Consider the following 17372-nt stretch of genomic DNA (forward strand, 5'->3'; position numbering starts at 1 on the left):
TTGAGGAAAGGGAAGTAGATCTCCAATGTAGGACGACAGGCAATAAAAGAAATAGAAACGAATGCTAAAGATAGATTCGACAAAGTTAAAGCTAAAGTGGTTAGGTTTAATCTCGGCGATTTCGTATTACGCAAAAATGAGGAAAGAAACTAACCAAATTAGATCCAAAATTTAGAGGTCCATTGATAATAGCAAAAGTTTTGGAAGGAGATAGGTATATCTTAAGGACATCAGACGGTAAGCGATCGTATAAGTACGATCATGATAGATTGAGGAAAATGCCAGATAGTCGTATTCCTGCTGAGTTGGATGTCTGTAGTGATGGCAATAACAGTGATCACGACGATATGAGAACTCCGATCTCGAAAGATCAGCAGGACTATGCCAATAACACCCAGCAGAGCGAGTTCGCACGCGTCTATCCCGTGGCCCGTCATACACAGACCCTATTCTTTGGGTAGATTGATTGCCGGATGTCGAGTCATATCCGCAATATATGTTCAGCTAGCCTGATGACTCGTTATAAACCTTAAGTTCTAGTTAACGAAAACAGGCAAACAGTCTTTTCCGCGAACGACGCTTCTCGCTAGCAACTTTCCCTCAAGGGCGGCTAGCTTCCTTCTCTAATCACCGCCATGGAGATTGACCAATTAACAGTAACGTCAATTTCCCTCACCCTCCGAACGAAGACTTTTCTCCACGAAACTAAATGCCTGGTGCCCTTAAACACACCCCATCATAGTTTTCCTCTACAATGTCATCGTGACGGAGACACACTCTCTCGTACGATCTCATCAACGATTTAAGTAATGTTTTTACGAGCAATGATTACTCCACGTTTTAACATAGTCGACTTAGTCCACTTAGACTCTGACGAAATGTAAATTCGCCATCCCGTTGACCGCGAATTCGTTATCGAACCTGAGGCCACCGTCATTAGTGTCTAATCACCACGGTTACTTGATAACTTTGTAATACTTACGATTGTGCTAATAAACATTACCTCTATTGTATAATAACAATGGCTAATCCTAGTGAAAGTTCGTTAAACGCCCCTAACCCTATTCTTAATGTGAAACCGACAAATATATATGTATATGCAATTGTAGTATCGCGCGAAAATATTAGGTATACGATTTCTTTGATACTATTTATTTTATTTTAAATTAGTTATACAGATATTAACGAGACAGACAACGATGGTTGTTTAATATGGAACTAATAGTAACAATCTTATTCTAACTTGGCTACTCACGCAACTCCGCAACGCTAACAACTCTACTCTCAACAACGCAACTCGACAACGCTAACTCTAACAACTCTACTCTTCGACTCCTCGATTAAATCTGCCCTCTCAACCCACTTCGAAATTTCCGATCTTCACGTCTTTACCACGCTTCGTCGGTAACAATCGAAACACACTATCAACCTTTTTAATGGACTCGCTCAGATTTCCTCACTTCGATGCGATGTGTCCGTACTCTCTACATTTGAAGCATTTAGGTCCCTTCGACTTGTTCGAGCACTCTGCACACACGTGCTCTTCATCACCGCAGTTGTAGCAACGCGCCTTTTTCGCGCCTCCAGATTGACCGGAACTCCTGTTTTTTTCGACTCTGGCTGACTTCGCAACCGACTTCGTCCTTCGGCTCTTCTGCTCTTCGTACGCAATTAGCCTCTTCCTTAGCTCCTTAATGGATGTGGCACCATACAGCATAGACTTATGGATTTCTTCGTCTATTATTCCGTCTATGATGTATTCCACTTTGGTTTCTTCCTCTATATCGGCATGACTGGCTATTTCCAGCATGCGATACATGTAGGCCAAGCACGCCTCGTCGCTTTTCTTTTTCGTCTCCCTAAGCTTTTGGTGTACTTGCCTACTGTTGGACTTTCTGGAGAACTCCCTGATGAGTCCCTTCTTCAGCTCATGCCAAGTCCTGGCATGGCATTCGAAGCTTACGAATATCTTCGCCGATCCCCTCAGCAGCTTCCTCACGTAGACTGCCTTCTGACCGTCCGACCACATGAACGTGTCTGCGACTTCTTCGAATGATTCGAACCATCGCTCCACGTTTTCACCTTTGTCGCCGCTAAACAATTCTAGTGCGTCTTCGACATCTTTAAAGCTTAATACCGAGACGGTGCATGCCTTTTGGCGATATTCATCACGGTCCGAGCACATCGCTCGCGTACCCCTCTTATGTTTTATTACCTCTTTCCTATCTTCTTCATCGTCGTTTTCGTCGTCGCTTTCCTCTCCCGACAATACGCTGTCTCCTTCCAGGGCCGCCTGTAGCCGTGCGCGTAGTTCAGACTTTCTCCCTGTGACCCTTAACCCCAAGCTAACGAGGCGCGCTCTCAGCTCCTTCGTCCTCAGCAACATTTTGTCTACAATTGTTGTTGGAATGAAAAGTACATTATAACCTGTTACCTTGGCATTATGATCCATTCAATTACGTCTATTATCTTAAACGAAATAGGGAATCGATCAATTTCGTGGCGTTGATTATATTACCGCAACGGGAATTTACGACTCCCGTTAACGCACTTCCTTGAGATCGCGTCTCTCTGGCAATGGTCGACAAAACAGTAACATTTAAATGTTTCAGTCATGAATAATATTTTGGACATCATATTACTTACATATATTATAAATATGTATTAATAGTCGCACAATTTTTTAATGAATTAAGAAAGAAAAACTGATCTTATGACTTATGAACTGAAGTATCAGCCATAATGCAACGATAGGCATTATAAGTAAGTCAACGATTAATATAATTATAATCAGGGTATCTGTAGACCGCATATCTTAAAAATCTAAAAGATAGCTAAAATATTTTTATCTAATTTTTTCTATTCGAAAACTTTCTTTTATAACGAATAGTCAGAAAGTTTATTTTCTTCTCAATTTTTTACATCTATTCAAGAGTATTCGGAATAATTTATTTCAAAATGATTTTCCAACTAATGGGTCCTTAGTTTCTTGGTCCGATATAGTCTGACTGTAGAATTACGAAAAAAATAAATGTACGCCAGCAATTTATAAATTATCAAAAAAACACATACGGTCAGATTCTTTCATTAAAATGAAATGTAAATTTGCTGTCGACGTCCTTAGTAAAGGACGGTCATATTATTTCATCGCATCATGGACAGGTTGCATACAGGTATGATTCAACACACTGCTACCTTCCTTGAAACGTTGCATAATTTGTTGGATAATTTAAATAATAGAGGTACTCGTGATCCCATTCCCACGAGAGTTTGCTCCAACGAAGCAGATAATTTGTAAAAGCAAATACACGATATGGAAAATTGGTTTCTTTTTTCACGGGAAGATTTAATACTGTAATTACTGTAATTATTAATTAAGTGATCTGTAAGTAATTGAACCCAATCGTACACTTCTGTGATTAACGTTAGATGTGAATTGGGAATTCAATCTTAACGCCAAAATTACAAAGTGTGGTGTGAAATATCGACTGCGTTGCGTGTACGAATCCAAGGGATATGAGAGTTATCCAAATTCTTATTAGGTTACTTTTTTGTTGAATGTTTTTGTTACAAGTAATTATTTGATGCGAACAATATATGTTTGCGTATATGATTGCAATTTCCTGTATCACTGTTATCTTCTTACACTATTTTGAATTTCGTCCAATGTATCTCAGAAAATAGAAAATACACAGTAATCTGTAAGCGATCACAATGTATCTCAACTTCTGACAATAAGTGCATTTCGAATTTATTTTTATCGCTCAATTCTGGCCTATATACCAGACTCCCAAGAGCTTGAATTATAAAACAGATTTCGGATGCGGGATAAAATAACACATTTAATTTCCCCAGACACGAAACAAGGGAGATATAGTTTCAGGTTCCGCTGTTGCTATACTAATGAATAAGAGGAATAATGAGAGGGTAGGCCCATTAATTAATTCAAAAGCACGTACAACACGTTGAAAACTGAAAGAGTGCAGTTCTTTACATTCATACCACAGGAGAACCATATAAATGAGATCGTATAAGGTACGTATGAGAAGCACTTCCCGCAAAACTTCTTTGAAGAACTAGTTTTAAAATCATTCAGGTCAAAGTTGTTAAAGAGGACAGATTCGAAACTAACCATCTTCAACAAAACAATAAAAAACTCGACACGTTTATCATGAAACTATAACTTGGAAGTGTGATAATGAGTCTGTTCCAGAGGCACTATATGCTCGGCATAGATATACAGGAAATCCTACAGACTACAATACAAGAACTCGAAGAATCGATTACACGTTGAAGTGAACTGCAACAGTAAAAGAGTAGAATACGGTGCGTAAAGAGTGTTGGGCAATCACGCTTCGAACTAATGCCCGATAAACAGATGTACAGTTGTGAGCCAGCAAACAAAGAACAGGAAGTCAGACCATATACAGAAGTTACTCGATTTATTTAGAAGTCAAGAAGAGTGCTGAAATGAGAGAGCAGCGGAAGAAGAGTAAAATAAAATCCTTCGTCAACTTCGTAGGACCGCCAAAGAGCTTCACACGTTTTCACTCCTTTACGAACAATCCTCCTGGTCAATGACCCTTATCTGAGTAAAGCGCACGTGGAGTATGAACAACATGGTGATCCTGATGGACAGCATAGATACCTTCACGGAATTGTTCCATGTTCATTTGGCGGAGATGAACGCATTATCGCTAAGATGGCACGGATAAACTCTGGCAGATTTATCACAAGTAACTTTGGACGTCTAACAAACTTCGAAATTGCGAAATCCAATACCAATCCACTTGTCTCTAATAATCGTAGGTTACTGCTGCTGCAGTCCCTGCAAGCTCACTCGTTTGAAGTGGTACAGCTGGCAAAGACGAAGCTCACGGAGAGGCATAAGGTTTTGTTCAGTGATCTTAGTTTCGAAAGGGTGTGACGACTTGAACTCGAAGTTCGGGAGCGGAACGGTTTTATCATTCAATTCATTTCGATTAGCATGTCATTTAACTTTGAGGCGATAATCACTAAACACGTACAGACAAGGGGAAAATGGAGCTTTCAGTTGTCGCAATAAACCTAGCAAACAACGCGGCTTTTTATATATTCTATTATCGTTGCAAACTCTTAAGCTTGTGTCTTGTCACAACGTCTTTGCCGAAGAATGAGACGCGCTCTTCGAAAAACGCTATGTCCCCTGCTATGTAAATTCTTTATCCCCGGTGGTGGTTATAACGCGAGACACGTTCCTTGATACAGCACGTTAAATAGTAACAGAGACGAGAACTTGTGACACTGGTTTAACGAGTAACAGGTCCTTCAGTTCAATGACACTGATTTTGATGGCATTTGATTTGTTAAGGCGCAGTCGTTCTTGGATTTGGTACTCGCGGAAAAGCTGGATATTTTTCTGCATCCAGCTATCAGAATTTGATATCTTTGTTCACGAGGATAAGAATACTGAGATAACAGTACTGAGTCAATAGCACACAGTCAACGGAAGTAGAGATTGTTCTCCAGTCCATAAATAATAATATTTTTTCGGCCCTAGAAGCCTCCATTCCAGCTCTCAAATGGAATTTTAATTGCGTTGAGAGATATCTGAAATCCCCCTTCGGAGGTTTGTTTCAAGACAAACACAGAATCTTCCGCATTTTAAATCGGCCGAAGAAGCGCTTCGGCACACTATGTTACTCTATTCCGTCTTTTATAGAACACGGAAAGTGCTACAAAGCCATAAAAAGGCGTATTAGGAAGGCCCCTGATAGATTCACGAGTTCTCTAGGTCCAAAGAATTAAAGATTCCAAAAGCATGCTCCAGCAAGTTAGACGAGTGATAGGCAACAGGGCTAACCACGTGATCTTCGCCCTCACTTTTTCTTCAGATTCTTACCGTCTTCCACAGTTGAACGTCCTCCTCGTCTAGTGTGACAGAGCAAAAGCTGCATCGTTACACCACTACACTTTGGTATGAGGCACCCATCCCCATGAGGGTTCGGGAAACTTTTTCGACAACTTAAGCATTTTCATTGTATGGGGGCTTACATGTGATGTTGAACGAGGTGCCTGTCCAGGTCCGACAGAGTCATGAAGAAAGGGTGTATTTTCCTTTTCTCGCAGACCGGAAAGGCAACCTGATTGCTGACGAGCGGCACCATAACTTCAAAGCTCATAACCAGGGACATAGCCTGGTCGTCATCAGTGGTCCCCTCCAAAGCGGATAAATCCGCCACAGCGCCTCCGGGACCGAGAGGCGCTGCGTCCGAGGCATCATCTTCAAAATTATCGAAATCTGTACAATGATTTGTAATCTATTCGACGGACCAATCCGTAAACAACTGCATATCCATTAACTGTCCGGTCGTCAACAACATGAAGGAACGAGTTCCTTGAATAACTTCATTACTCCATTTCTTCACGGCAGCCGTTCCGGTAGACCGTCAGATAGTTCGTCTTCCGCTCCTTTATCGCCGCACTCCTAAATTATAAACCTACAAACAAGTCGAGATCATGACGTTTCCGCTGACGCTGGTTCCCCGGAATTTATTAGTAACGCGATGAGACGCTAGGAATAAACGTGTACGCAACACGTGCTTCTGCTATTCAGGATTGTGTGCCGTGACATCCTTTCAAATTATAAACTGTTCTTTGAATAGGTCCTTAATTACTATTGTGCTCGCGTGCTATATCATCGCTTTAAATTTGTTAAACTTTTATCACTCGTTACAAAAGCGCTTGTTATTTGTATGTGGCGAAGCATACTTTGCCCGGTCTGTTTCCTACCGCGCGATAAGCTTCGTGAATCTCACAAGACGACTGGGGACAAATTTTGAAAGTGTGTGTCGAAATGTGTGTGACTATCTTCTCAGATCCCCAAATTTCATAACCTTGAAAATTCAAATCTTCGTTGAATTCGGATCGCTGGAACAATGCCTGTACCTTCACACGTGGAAACGGCTAGCAACCGCTCCGTCTCCGATGTCTCAGGGAATTATTTCATATCGGTAGTTTCATTAACGATTCAATTTAAGTTTCCGAATGGGAAAAGGATATCAGGCCTCGGGATTTCCAACGCAGCACCAATATAGTTCCCGCAAAGATACACATTCTTCTTCTCCTTGATATTCAATGATCTCTTGAACCTGCATGTTTTCCTAAGTATGGATGATGGGGAAAGTGGTTTCCTTGCTGGGAAAGGATAAGAACAACTCAAATCAGGAGGCACAGGTCAATAGGTTTGCTGTTTGCAGAGTATGCATTAGTAAGGTCTCTGACAGGGTGATACAGGGACTCATATCTTCCCATTCTTTCCGTTTAGCATTTTGGCTTTCGGGTCAAATACAGTAAGGGGTCCACGCAACAATAAAATTTGTGTCTGACGTCTGCTGCTAGAAAGACTCTCCTCATAGACCTAAAACGGCCTATTGACATGTTTCGATAGTGCGGTTTGGCGTAAAAGCTGCTACGATACGGATTCCTTAAACATCTAGTTCAGGTGATTTGGTTCTTAACCTTCGGAAGCTGTCTTATTGGAAGTCGCAAGCTATAATGTTGTCTTCGGGGTAGATAACGGACTGCATCAGGGTACGTTAGGCATTTCCATCCTGTTCAATTTGTATTTCAGTAATGCTTTGAGCCTCCTCTATCTCAATGGCGATCTTAACACTTGTGCGTTGGTATTTGCTGATGATTTCCTGATCTACGCGGCAGCAATGTATTTGTCAAAAATTACTTCGAAGTACAAAAAATTTCGATCGAATTAGGGTTTACTGTGGTAACTGAAAGTTCCGTATAAATATTAGAAATTGTGAGTCTATCCCTTTCGGCGTGTGCATGTCCAGACATTTTAATTTCAACCGTGATGTCACTCGACATTCTCGCTGATGTCTTATCACCGGCAATTGCACCTATCCGTTCCGCATAAGAAAATGGTCAAATATCTCGGTATATATTTGTATTGCAAATTGCACATTACACAGTATATTGAAAGGAAAACGTAAAATAAATCAGAAAAGACTTTATAGCAAATAATGGTTCGTTCTTCTCAAAGTATCTCTGGGTGAAGTGTAGTCTTCCGTTGTAAAAATTGCTGGCAATAATTCTATCCCGACTTATGCCTGTCCGATTTGGTTCAATGTCACAGCGAACCAGATGGACCAGCTCAGGGTTACCGAGATTCGAACACATAGTGAAGCTCAGTACCCTGAGGAGTGCATTAAAAATAGAAAGCTGAAGCATAAAAACATATCGAACAACTGAGGATTAATTAGCCGGCCACTTTGTAGGACACCGAGAAGACCAGCAAAAGATTAAAGCGAGAGTCAAGGAATGGGGCGAATAAGGAATTCAGAGCCAAGGGTTCGAACATTATCATGGGCAAATAAGACTATAGATGTGACGTGCAGAAGATGCCATGTCCAACCGGAAAGCCTAGAACATGTTCTAGCGTTATGTAATAACGGACATAGTGTATAACGGCGTTAGATAATCGGTATAAGCAGAAGTTCGTGAAAGGAGTGAAAAACGACAAACCGATTCTCGTTGTCGACGCCACCGACCGCTACGAGAACAGAGATCACTTCCTTTGTAGCGGCACTCGACGGTAAAATTCTTTACGGTTTCCGTCCAGTGATCCCGCTACACAAAAACCGTGTTTACCTATAGATAAGTTTATCATAGATCCGACAACCTTAGGCGGTTATCATAGGTCAATTAAAATCCGTCGTTTTTGTCGTGATCATATGCCTCCGCTTCGACTACAGGAAAATCAAAATGGTAAACAAGGTCGAGAGCTCAGCGACCGTTGGGATCATTCGAGAACACCTTCGAAAGGAAGACCCCGACGCCTTTTGTTAACCCCGACGGTTATAAATATAGCGAATAGGGAATCGAGGCAACCTTTTGTCATGCAGTCATACGAGCAGTAACAGTTAAGTCGATATTTCCCCCGCGCCGATATATTCGTAATCTCGAATCAATCCAGCAAGTTGTGTTATACGACTAGTGTACACTTAGGGTATATGTTAATAAATAATATCGTTAAATATACTCAAGTGTTTTTGAATCCACTATCGCCTACCACCACCTCACCTTAAAGCGGAGAAGGAGAAGGTCGACAAGTACATTCCATGCCTGAACCACCTAATAGCAAAATACAGTGTGGACAATAAAGAGATTTTACCCGTGGTCTTGGCTATTGCATCAAAAACCATTGAAATTTTAATGGAACATAACACCACTGAAAGTAAAATGAAAACAATTGTTATGAATGTTTTATGAAGCTCTACAGAGATGTTCGCTGTAATTTTAGATGTATGAACAAAATATTACTTATATATATATAATTATTTATTTTCAATGTTATATTATTATTGTTATTAATTTATTGACTATTATTTATTAATTTAGATATCATTAACTACATCTAATGACTAATAGACGAAGACGAAACTAATCAGGAACTACGTCAGCACATCTTCGGCATATGCTCCGTTGTTACCAACTTTATCTCCCACGAGACAACAATGCATACCGACCACCGACCCTTAGTTTGAATAATTTTAGTCAAATGTTCCACTCAAAGCAAAAAAAGAAACAAACAGCTTTGAGAAAGTGAATTATAGTTCAGATACAGACAAGGGTTTTAACAATTGTGAAAATTTAGGGATGAACTTCCGAAAGTACGAGGCTAGCCCTATGAACTGCCTGAGCTGTGTGACGGTCATCGCAGGTAGGGAGCTTAATGCATATACTTTACCCGGGTTGGGACGGACTTCTCCGTTCTGGATTACATATCCCAAATAGAGTATCGATGTCTTCAGGAAAGAGCACTTAGAAAAGTTAAACGAAAACCCGGCGTTTACAAGGGTACTTAACACGATGTCCAACCTCTCTAAGGCTTGATCTATTGAGTCGGCAATAATTAGGACGTCATCCAAATAGACAACGTCGTAGGAATACGCAAGGTCGCCCAGGGCATTGAAAATGGCCCTCTGAAAAACGGACGGAGCATTTTTCAATCCGAACGGCATCGTTACGTACTCGTACTGCCCGTCGGGTGTAACGAACGCTGTGTATTCCGTCGAATTGGGGTGTATAGGAATTTGGTGAAACCCGCTGGCCATGTCCAGGTTAATGAAGTATTTCGCCGTTTGTAACCTCGCGATTTGGTCCGCGACAAGGTGTAGGGGGTATCGGTCCGCGACCGTATTCTTATTTTACGCTCGAAAATCTACGCACAATCTATCCGAACCGTCCTTTTTCTTCACGAGTAGCATGGGGCTCGCGAACGGCGAATTGCTAGGTCTTATAATGTTAGCTCTGAGTAGTTCGCTGATTCGCGCTCGTACGATTCTCCGCTCTTCTGCGCTAAGTCTATAGGGGCTTCTTTGGACGGTGATGTTAGGGTCGATCAACCGTACTTCTAATTGGCCCGTATTTACGCGGGTACGTGGGAAACCCGTGATGAACGAGTTTTTTGAATCGGTCGAGAATGGAAATTAATCGGTCTTTATCGTCGCCGAGTACCTCGGTGTCTACATCATTGAGATCGATCACAGATTCGACGATATTATTACAGACCGATATTATTAACGATCTTATTATAACGATATTATTAACGTCTTATAACGAGCGATATTATTAACCGTCTTCGATTTACAAATATCGAGGCTATTGCGCGTCATGTGTACGTCGAAGCCTTGGCTTAAAATTTCGCACCCAATAATGATATCGTGTTTTAGGTAATTGTCGGCAAGGACGTGAAAGGTTATCTCCTGTGTAAGACCGCCGATATATACAGCGGACAGAATTTGGGTCGTACTCTCAACGCAAGTGTTCCCAATTCCTCGCATTACTACTATCTCGGTCGTTCTCTTGCCGGAAAATTTTGAAGCTACCGATTCTTTGATTAATGAGCATTCAGCTCCGGAATCCAAGCAAAACATGAACGACTCACCCTGGTGACTTAATTTACCGGTCGGGGCCTCCACCACGCAGAAGTTAACCTGGCGCTCCTCTTTCGTAGCAGGGTTTTCCCTACATAAGGTTGGGCAGTTGGGCACGATGTGACCCTCCTCATTACACCTGTAGCAGGACACCTTCGAAGACGTGACAGCCCGGTTTGCCCCTGGTTTTCGATTGCGTTTCTCCGCCTCCAGTCTTGTCCTCCCGCGGCACTCAGATGCTTTATGTCCGTGTCTACCACAGTGGTAGCACTTGTGTCGGGAGTCAAAAGGCTTATGCCGTTTAGCTTCGGGACCCGCGGAGGAGTTGCTTACTGAAGACGCCGGCCTCTTCACCGAATCGGAGAGCGCCGTCATTTCGCTTGCGAACTGGTCCTCGGTCTTGATATCGCTTGTAAGTACTATCCGTTGGAAGCGCTGGTCCTGTGAACCTATATGAAGGAGCACGGCAGCGTTGACTATCTCGTCCTTGGTACACCTTTCCAACCTCGCCATCAGGAAGGAACGTAAGCGGCTAGCGTAATCTCCCAGGGTTTCACCCTCCAGTCGTGCTCCATTTTTCATCTTCCATAGCGCCGTGGCAGCTGTTTCTTTCCCACCAAAGCGTGTAAGGAAACGGTCTTTAAACTTTGGCCAGGAGGAAACTTGAGTAGCAGGTACTTGCGTAAGCCACTGCGCTGCCGAGCTTTCTAGAGCGGCACTCAAGGCACGAAGTAGCGCACTGCCTTGCAAAGGTTCTTCTTCCATGATCAAGTCAACAGTCGCACACCATGCGGCTGGGTCGGAACCCAAGCTTCCGAGGTTAAAACGCGGAAGCGGTACGGTAGTAGATGTTTCATTCGTTCTTTGTTCTCGCGACTGAGTCATCTGGCGCATGATGCCCATAAGTTGCTCCATCGTTACGTATGGCCCTGATCCCACTTCTGATGTCGGATTGAAGTCAGGATTAAGGAGAGGGGCGTTTAATGAATTTTCATTAGGGTTGGCCATTGCCGTGATACGATGAAGAGTTTATTAGCACAGACTTATTAACAAGATTAGGCATTCGTAGCACTAGTGATAATGACCTTAGATTCGAAACGAATCCGCGGTCAACGGGACTCTTTCATTCTTTACACGTCGGCAGCGCCTAGGTAAGCACTCTATCGAAATGATACCTTAGTCGATGAAATCGTACTCGAAGCTCTCTCGGTGACGCTGTCTAGGAAAAACTGATCCACTCTCTAGCGGCACCAGGTCTTTTATATTCGTGGAGACAAGTCTTCGTTCGGAGAGTGAGGGAAATTGCCGTTGTTGTTAAATGGTCAGTCTTTGGAAGTGTCCTTCACGGAAAAGACTGTTTGCCTATTTTCGTTAATTAAGGTTTAAGGTTTATGACGGGTCATTAGGCTGGCTGCCGATGTTTTGCGAATATGTCTCGACAACCGGCAATCGACCTACCCATAGAAGAGGGTCTGCGTATGACGAGCCATGAGACAGAAACCGTTAGTATGCTTACTGTCGAGTGCCGTTACAACTATTTCTTTTTATGGAGGGCTATAGACTTTTTCATGACTTTGTTGGAAAACTGTTCGTCCCTTGACCGCGGCTACGTTCGGTGACTGGTTGTCACCTCGAACCCAAACTCATTCTCATAGATTGCAGGCAATTACAATCGGGCTGAAGGACGGTGATTGTTTAACTACGGCTACGGTGGAATCCAAACTACAATATTAGGGGTTTTTCCCCGGTTTCGACGGAAGGCTCCGGTGTCTCTCCATCTCCGACATATATATATATATATGTAGTATCTGAATGGGTCTTAGAGGAAAGGACAAGTAATGATGTTTTGATTTAATAAAAGATATTCGGAGCAACGAAATGATTACAATGCTGTTGTACTTCTTATTCTCATGGGCGGCTATCGACTTCCCAATTCATACTCTTCGGCTTCCACACTCGCTCGCTCTCGCTTTTCAACTCACACTCTGCACACTCTTTTGCATCCGTCCTCTCCGGCGTCTCAACTAACTCTCTCCCTGAACACATTTTGCACCCGTCCTCTCCGGCTTCTCAACTAATTCTGCCTTTAGCGTCTCTTTGCCTGTTCCCGTCCTTCGGAACAGGTGTCCCGAAACGCCCGTGGTCAAGGTCACGCAGGTCCTTTCCACGAAAACTGTCCACTTAAAAAGACCCAACGGTACATTGATGTACCTGACGATGCCCCGGCTCTTGCAACTTTGTTTACGGTTCGGCCGATACCTTATCCTTTTTGGCCCCGATACTACATATATGTCGGGTTGGCGTTAAGATTTGAGTTAGGGTTGAGGGCGTGAAACGAATCCCTATTGGCGCTAGACGTGATCATTATGCAATAGAGGAGATATTTACTAGTGCAAATATGACTATGATGGAATTGGACAAGTAATCACGATAATTAGATACTCGAGAAGCTAATGACAATGATCCTAGGCTCACTAACGAATCCGCGGTCAAGGGGATGACGAACTCTACTTTTCTTCAGCGTCCAAGTTGTACTCAATGTTAATGCACGAGGCAATCACTACGTATCTGAGAGTTACTTGAATCGTCTTTGAGATCGTACCGGAGAGCAGTTCTCCATCACGGTAACGCTGTCGAGGAAAACTATGATGGGTGTGCTCAAGGGCACGAAATCATCGGATTCGTGGAGAAAAGCCTTCATTCGGAAAGTGAGGGAAATTGGCGTTACTGTTAATTGGTCAATTTCCATGTTGGTGGTTAGGGAAGGGTGCTAGCCGCCCTTAAGAGAAAGTTCGAGAAGAGGAAGCGTCGTTCGTGAGAAAAATAGATTTCTTCTATTTTCTCGTAGTTGGGACGAGAACTGTTTGTCGGTTTGAAGGACTTTAGTTAAACAGATCTTAAGATTTATAGCAGGTCCTCGGGCTAGCTGAACATGTACTGTGGAGACGCGTCGACATCTGGTAATCAACTTACTCAAAGAATAGAGTCTGCGTGTGGCGAGCCACGGGACAGAAATCGTTGAAATGCTTACCGTCGTGCCCCGCCCTAAGTATTTCTTTTAAGGAGAGCTATAGAGTTACTTCATGCCTTTGTTAGACAAAACGTTCATCCCTTGACCGCGACTACGTTCGGCGACTGGTTGTCGCCTCGAGCCCGAGCTCACTATCATAAATCTCAAATAAGTACAGTCGAATCGAATGACAACAGTTTCTTAATTCGGCTATGGTGAAATCTAAATTACAATACTAAGGGTCTTCCCAAAGTTCCGAAGGGAAGGTTCCAGTATTCTTTCATCTCCGACATGTATATATAAAAAACAATATGGACAAGTTTTATAAGGTAAATAAACTTACGGCTTAGGGGGTTTCGGAGTCTCCAGGCCCCGTCGGTGATTCGAGTAGCGCCCAGGCTCGAACCGACGGTCACCTAGCGACTGGACGAATGGCGAGGGGAAGGTCGATCCCAGGGCCTCTCCTCGTTCGGTAAACACGACCGGGGACCAAGAAACATCCACAGTTGTCAAGGAGGAGAATAGGTGAAGGAAAATCACAAGGAGATACCTGGAATTTGACGACGGTATCGCGGAGATCATCGAAGAAGTCGAGATGCCGATGCAGGCAACCAAAGAAAAAACACCACCCAGCGAAAAGGCGTCCCGAATCGTCAAGGAAGAATTCTTGAAAGGTGACAAGATCATCAGATATATGAGAAAGTCACCAGAGGAGGAGAGCGCGTGCAGGACAATGAGAAGCCTGGCCAGGAGTCAGTCGATGGCAACGAGGGACGAGGCAGCCAGCACTTCGGAGCTAGACACACCGGCGGAAATGTCGGACAGCGGCAGTAACAAGGGAATGTCTCAGGAAGGCCATGATGAACAGAGCAACGGCTGAGAACAAAAGCAACGACGAAGACAGTATCGTCATTAAAATGAGCGAATAGAAGGCGATGACAGAAATCATCAGAGAAGTCTTCCGCGAAATGCAAGGAATAGGTAACAGACTTTACCTCACGAGCAAAAAGAATGCCGACATCAAGAAAAGGAGGGACGCTATTAGTAAAAAAGCGAACAAGATCCACTCGATGCTGGACGAGATAAGGCTCAAGAAGAATGCTAGGATGGTCACAGCCACCAGGATGACCACCCCTCCGGGGAGGAGCGAGGAGAAGGAAGGAAAAAGGAAGGAGATATCGCCCATCGAAGGGAAAGGAAACACCAAGAGAAAGAGACCAATGATCGTGGAGGCCTCCTACGCCGAAGACTGTGCCGGCAACAGCTCGGCAAAAGCGATTACGAACTGCACGGACAGCGATGTAAAGGATGACTGGATCTCTGTACGCGGAAGAAGAGGAAAAAGAACGGATATCCCGACGATGGACAGGAAGGCGAACGCAGAAAGGGCGGCAGTGGACAAGCCAAAGAGGCCGGGGCGACCGAAGAGGGTACGTAACAGGCCCGAAGCCATCCTCGTCAAAGTAGGACAAGACAAGGAGTGGATCCAGGTCTACAAAGAGTTGATGGCCGCAAGGGAGACCCTAAAAGAGAGCAGCGGAATTATAAGGACCAGAACAGGAGACACACTGATCGAGCTGAAAGCAGGTAGCAACGCCAAAAAGACCGCGGCGGATATGAACACGGCCCAAGTAGGCAAGGTGAGAGCGCTACCAATGCGCGACAAGACCTCCGTGGAGATCAGGGATATAGACCCGCTCGTAAGCAAGGAAGAACTAGCCAGGGAGCTAGTAATCCAACTAAGTATAAGTGATATCACCGAGGTTGAAGTGAAAACCCTAAGAATGGCGCCTTGGGCTACCCAATCGACAATAGTGACGATGCCGAAGGCCTATCTGGCCAATGAGGGGGCGAGCCGGAAGATCGGAACCGGCTTGACGATAGCCTCGATAAAGGTACTACCCAATGTGGTAAAGTGCTTCAGATGCCACAGGTTTGGGTATATCGCAAACAAATGCACGGCGATAAGCCCTGGAAAGGAGATTTGCAGGAAGTGTGGAGCCAAAGACCACACGATAGCTGCCTGCGTCAACGCACCCTGCTGCTCCATCCGCAGCAAGGAGAAAGGAGTGAAATTTGACCACGTAAACGGATCCCTAGCTTGCCCAGAATATAGAAGGCTGTTAAGAACGGAAAAAGGATGATATTGCAGATAAACCTCAACAGATGCAAGTTGGCGCAGGACTTGATGCACCAATGCGCGATCGAACTTAGGCCGGATATAATAATAATATCCGAGCCGAACAGGCAGCTACCTCACTGGTTTAATGACACCAAAGGAGACGCCTCGATATGGGTCACACTCCTCAATGGCGAACTTCCTGATGAAACAACAGACGTCAAGAGCGACGGGATAGTAGGCGTCCGCGTCGGCGACGTCTTCTGCTTCAGAGGATACTGCTCGCCTAACATAAATAAACAGGCGTACTCCAAGTACATAGACACGCTTTCATCTATGGCGAAGAACGTTGCTAGAAGACACAAGGTCGTATCGTACGGTCATGAAGAGATGTAAAAGCAAGGGACCAACCAACGACATGCCGATCGACATGGTGAAGGCAGTCCTACAGAGGCTATTCACCATGGGACAAGGGCCATCCCATTACGAGGGCCGCGAAGGGGCAGAGACCGAAGAGGAACGAGACATCAGCCGCAGCGTCGTCATCGGCGAAGGCGATGTCGTCGATGCCGCTGGAAGAACGAACACCAAGAAGGCTGCAGGAGTCTATGGCGTTCCGGGCGAGATCGTGAAGCTGATAGCGAGTCGCAGGAGCGAGCTCGTGACAAGGGCGATCACCGGCATCACCGAGTCAAGAAGGATCCCGGACTGCTGGAAGACGGCCAGAGTAATACTGCTAAGGAAGCCGGGAAAGGATCCCAGTCTCCCTAACGCGTACCGGCCGATAAGCATACTCCCAGCCATGAGCAAGATCTGGGAAAAATGCTTTAAGAAGATCATCGAGAGATGCATCGGAACGGACCCGTTCCATCGGAGGGAGTATGGCTTCACAAAGAAGAGGAGTACGGTAGATGCCATCACGCAGGTGATGAAGTTTGCCAACATCTGCAAACCGAAGAAGGTAATATGAGTGATGATCGCCCTGGACATTAGCAATGCCTTCAATTCGCTCAGCTGGAAGAGCATATACGAGGAATTTGACAGGAGGAAGCTGCCATGGAAGGTCAAATGGCTAATCGGCAGTTACCTATCTGGAAGGAAGATCATCGTGAGCAACCAGCACGGCACGGTGGAGCACGAGGTGGTGGCGGGAGTTCCGCAGGGATCCATCCTCGGACCATTCCTGTGGAACTTGGTATACAACCGGTTGCTCGAGAGACTCGACAACATGCCAATGGTCAGAGCAACCGCCTTCGCAGACGATCTGGCCATCACGTGTTCCGTCGGGAAGAACGAAGAGGCCTCCTCC

This window comes from Bombus terrestris, unplaced genomic scaffold (genome assembly GCF_910591885.1).
Source record: "Bombus terrestris unplaced genomic scaffold, iyBomTerr1.2, whole genome shotgun sequence".
Lineage (NCBI taxonomy): Eukaryota > Metazoa > Arthropoda > Insecta > Hymenoptera > Apidae > Bombus > Bombus terrestris.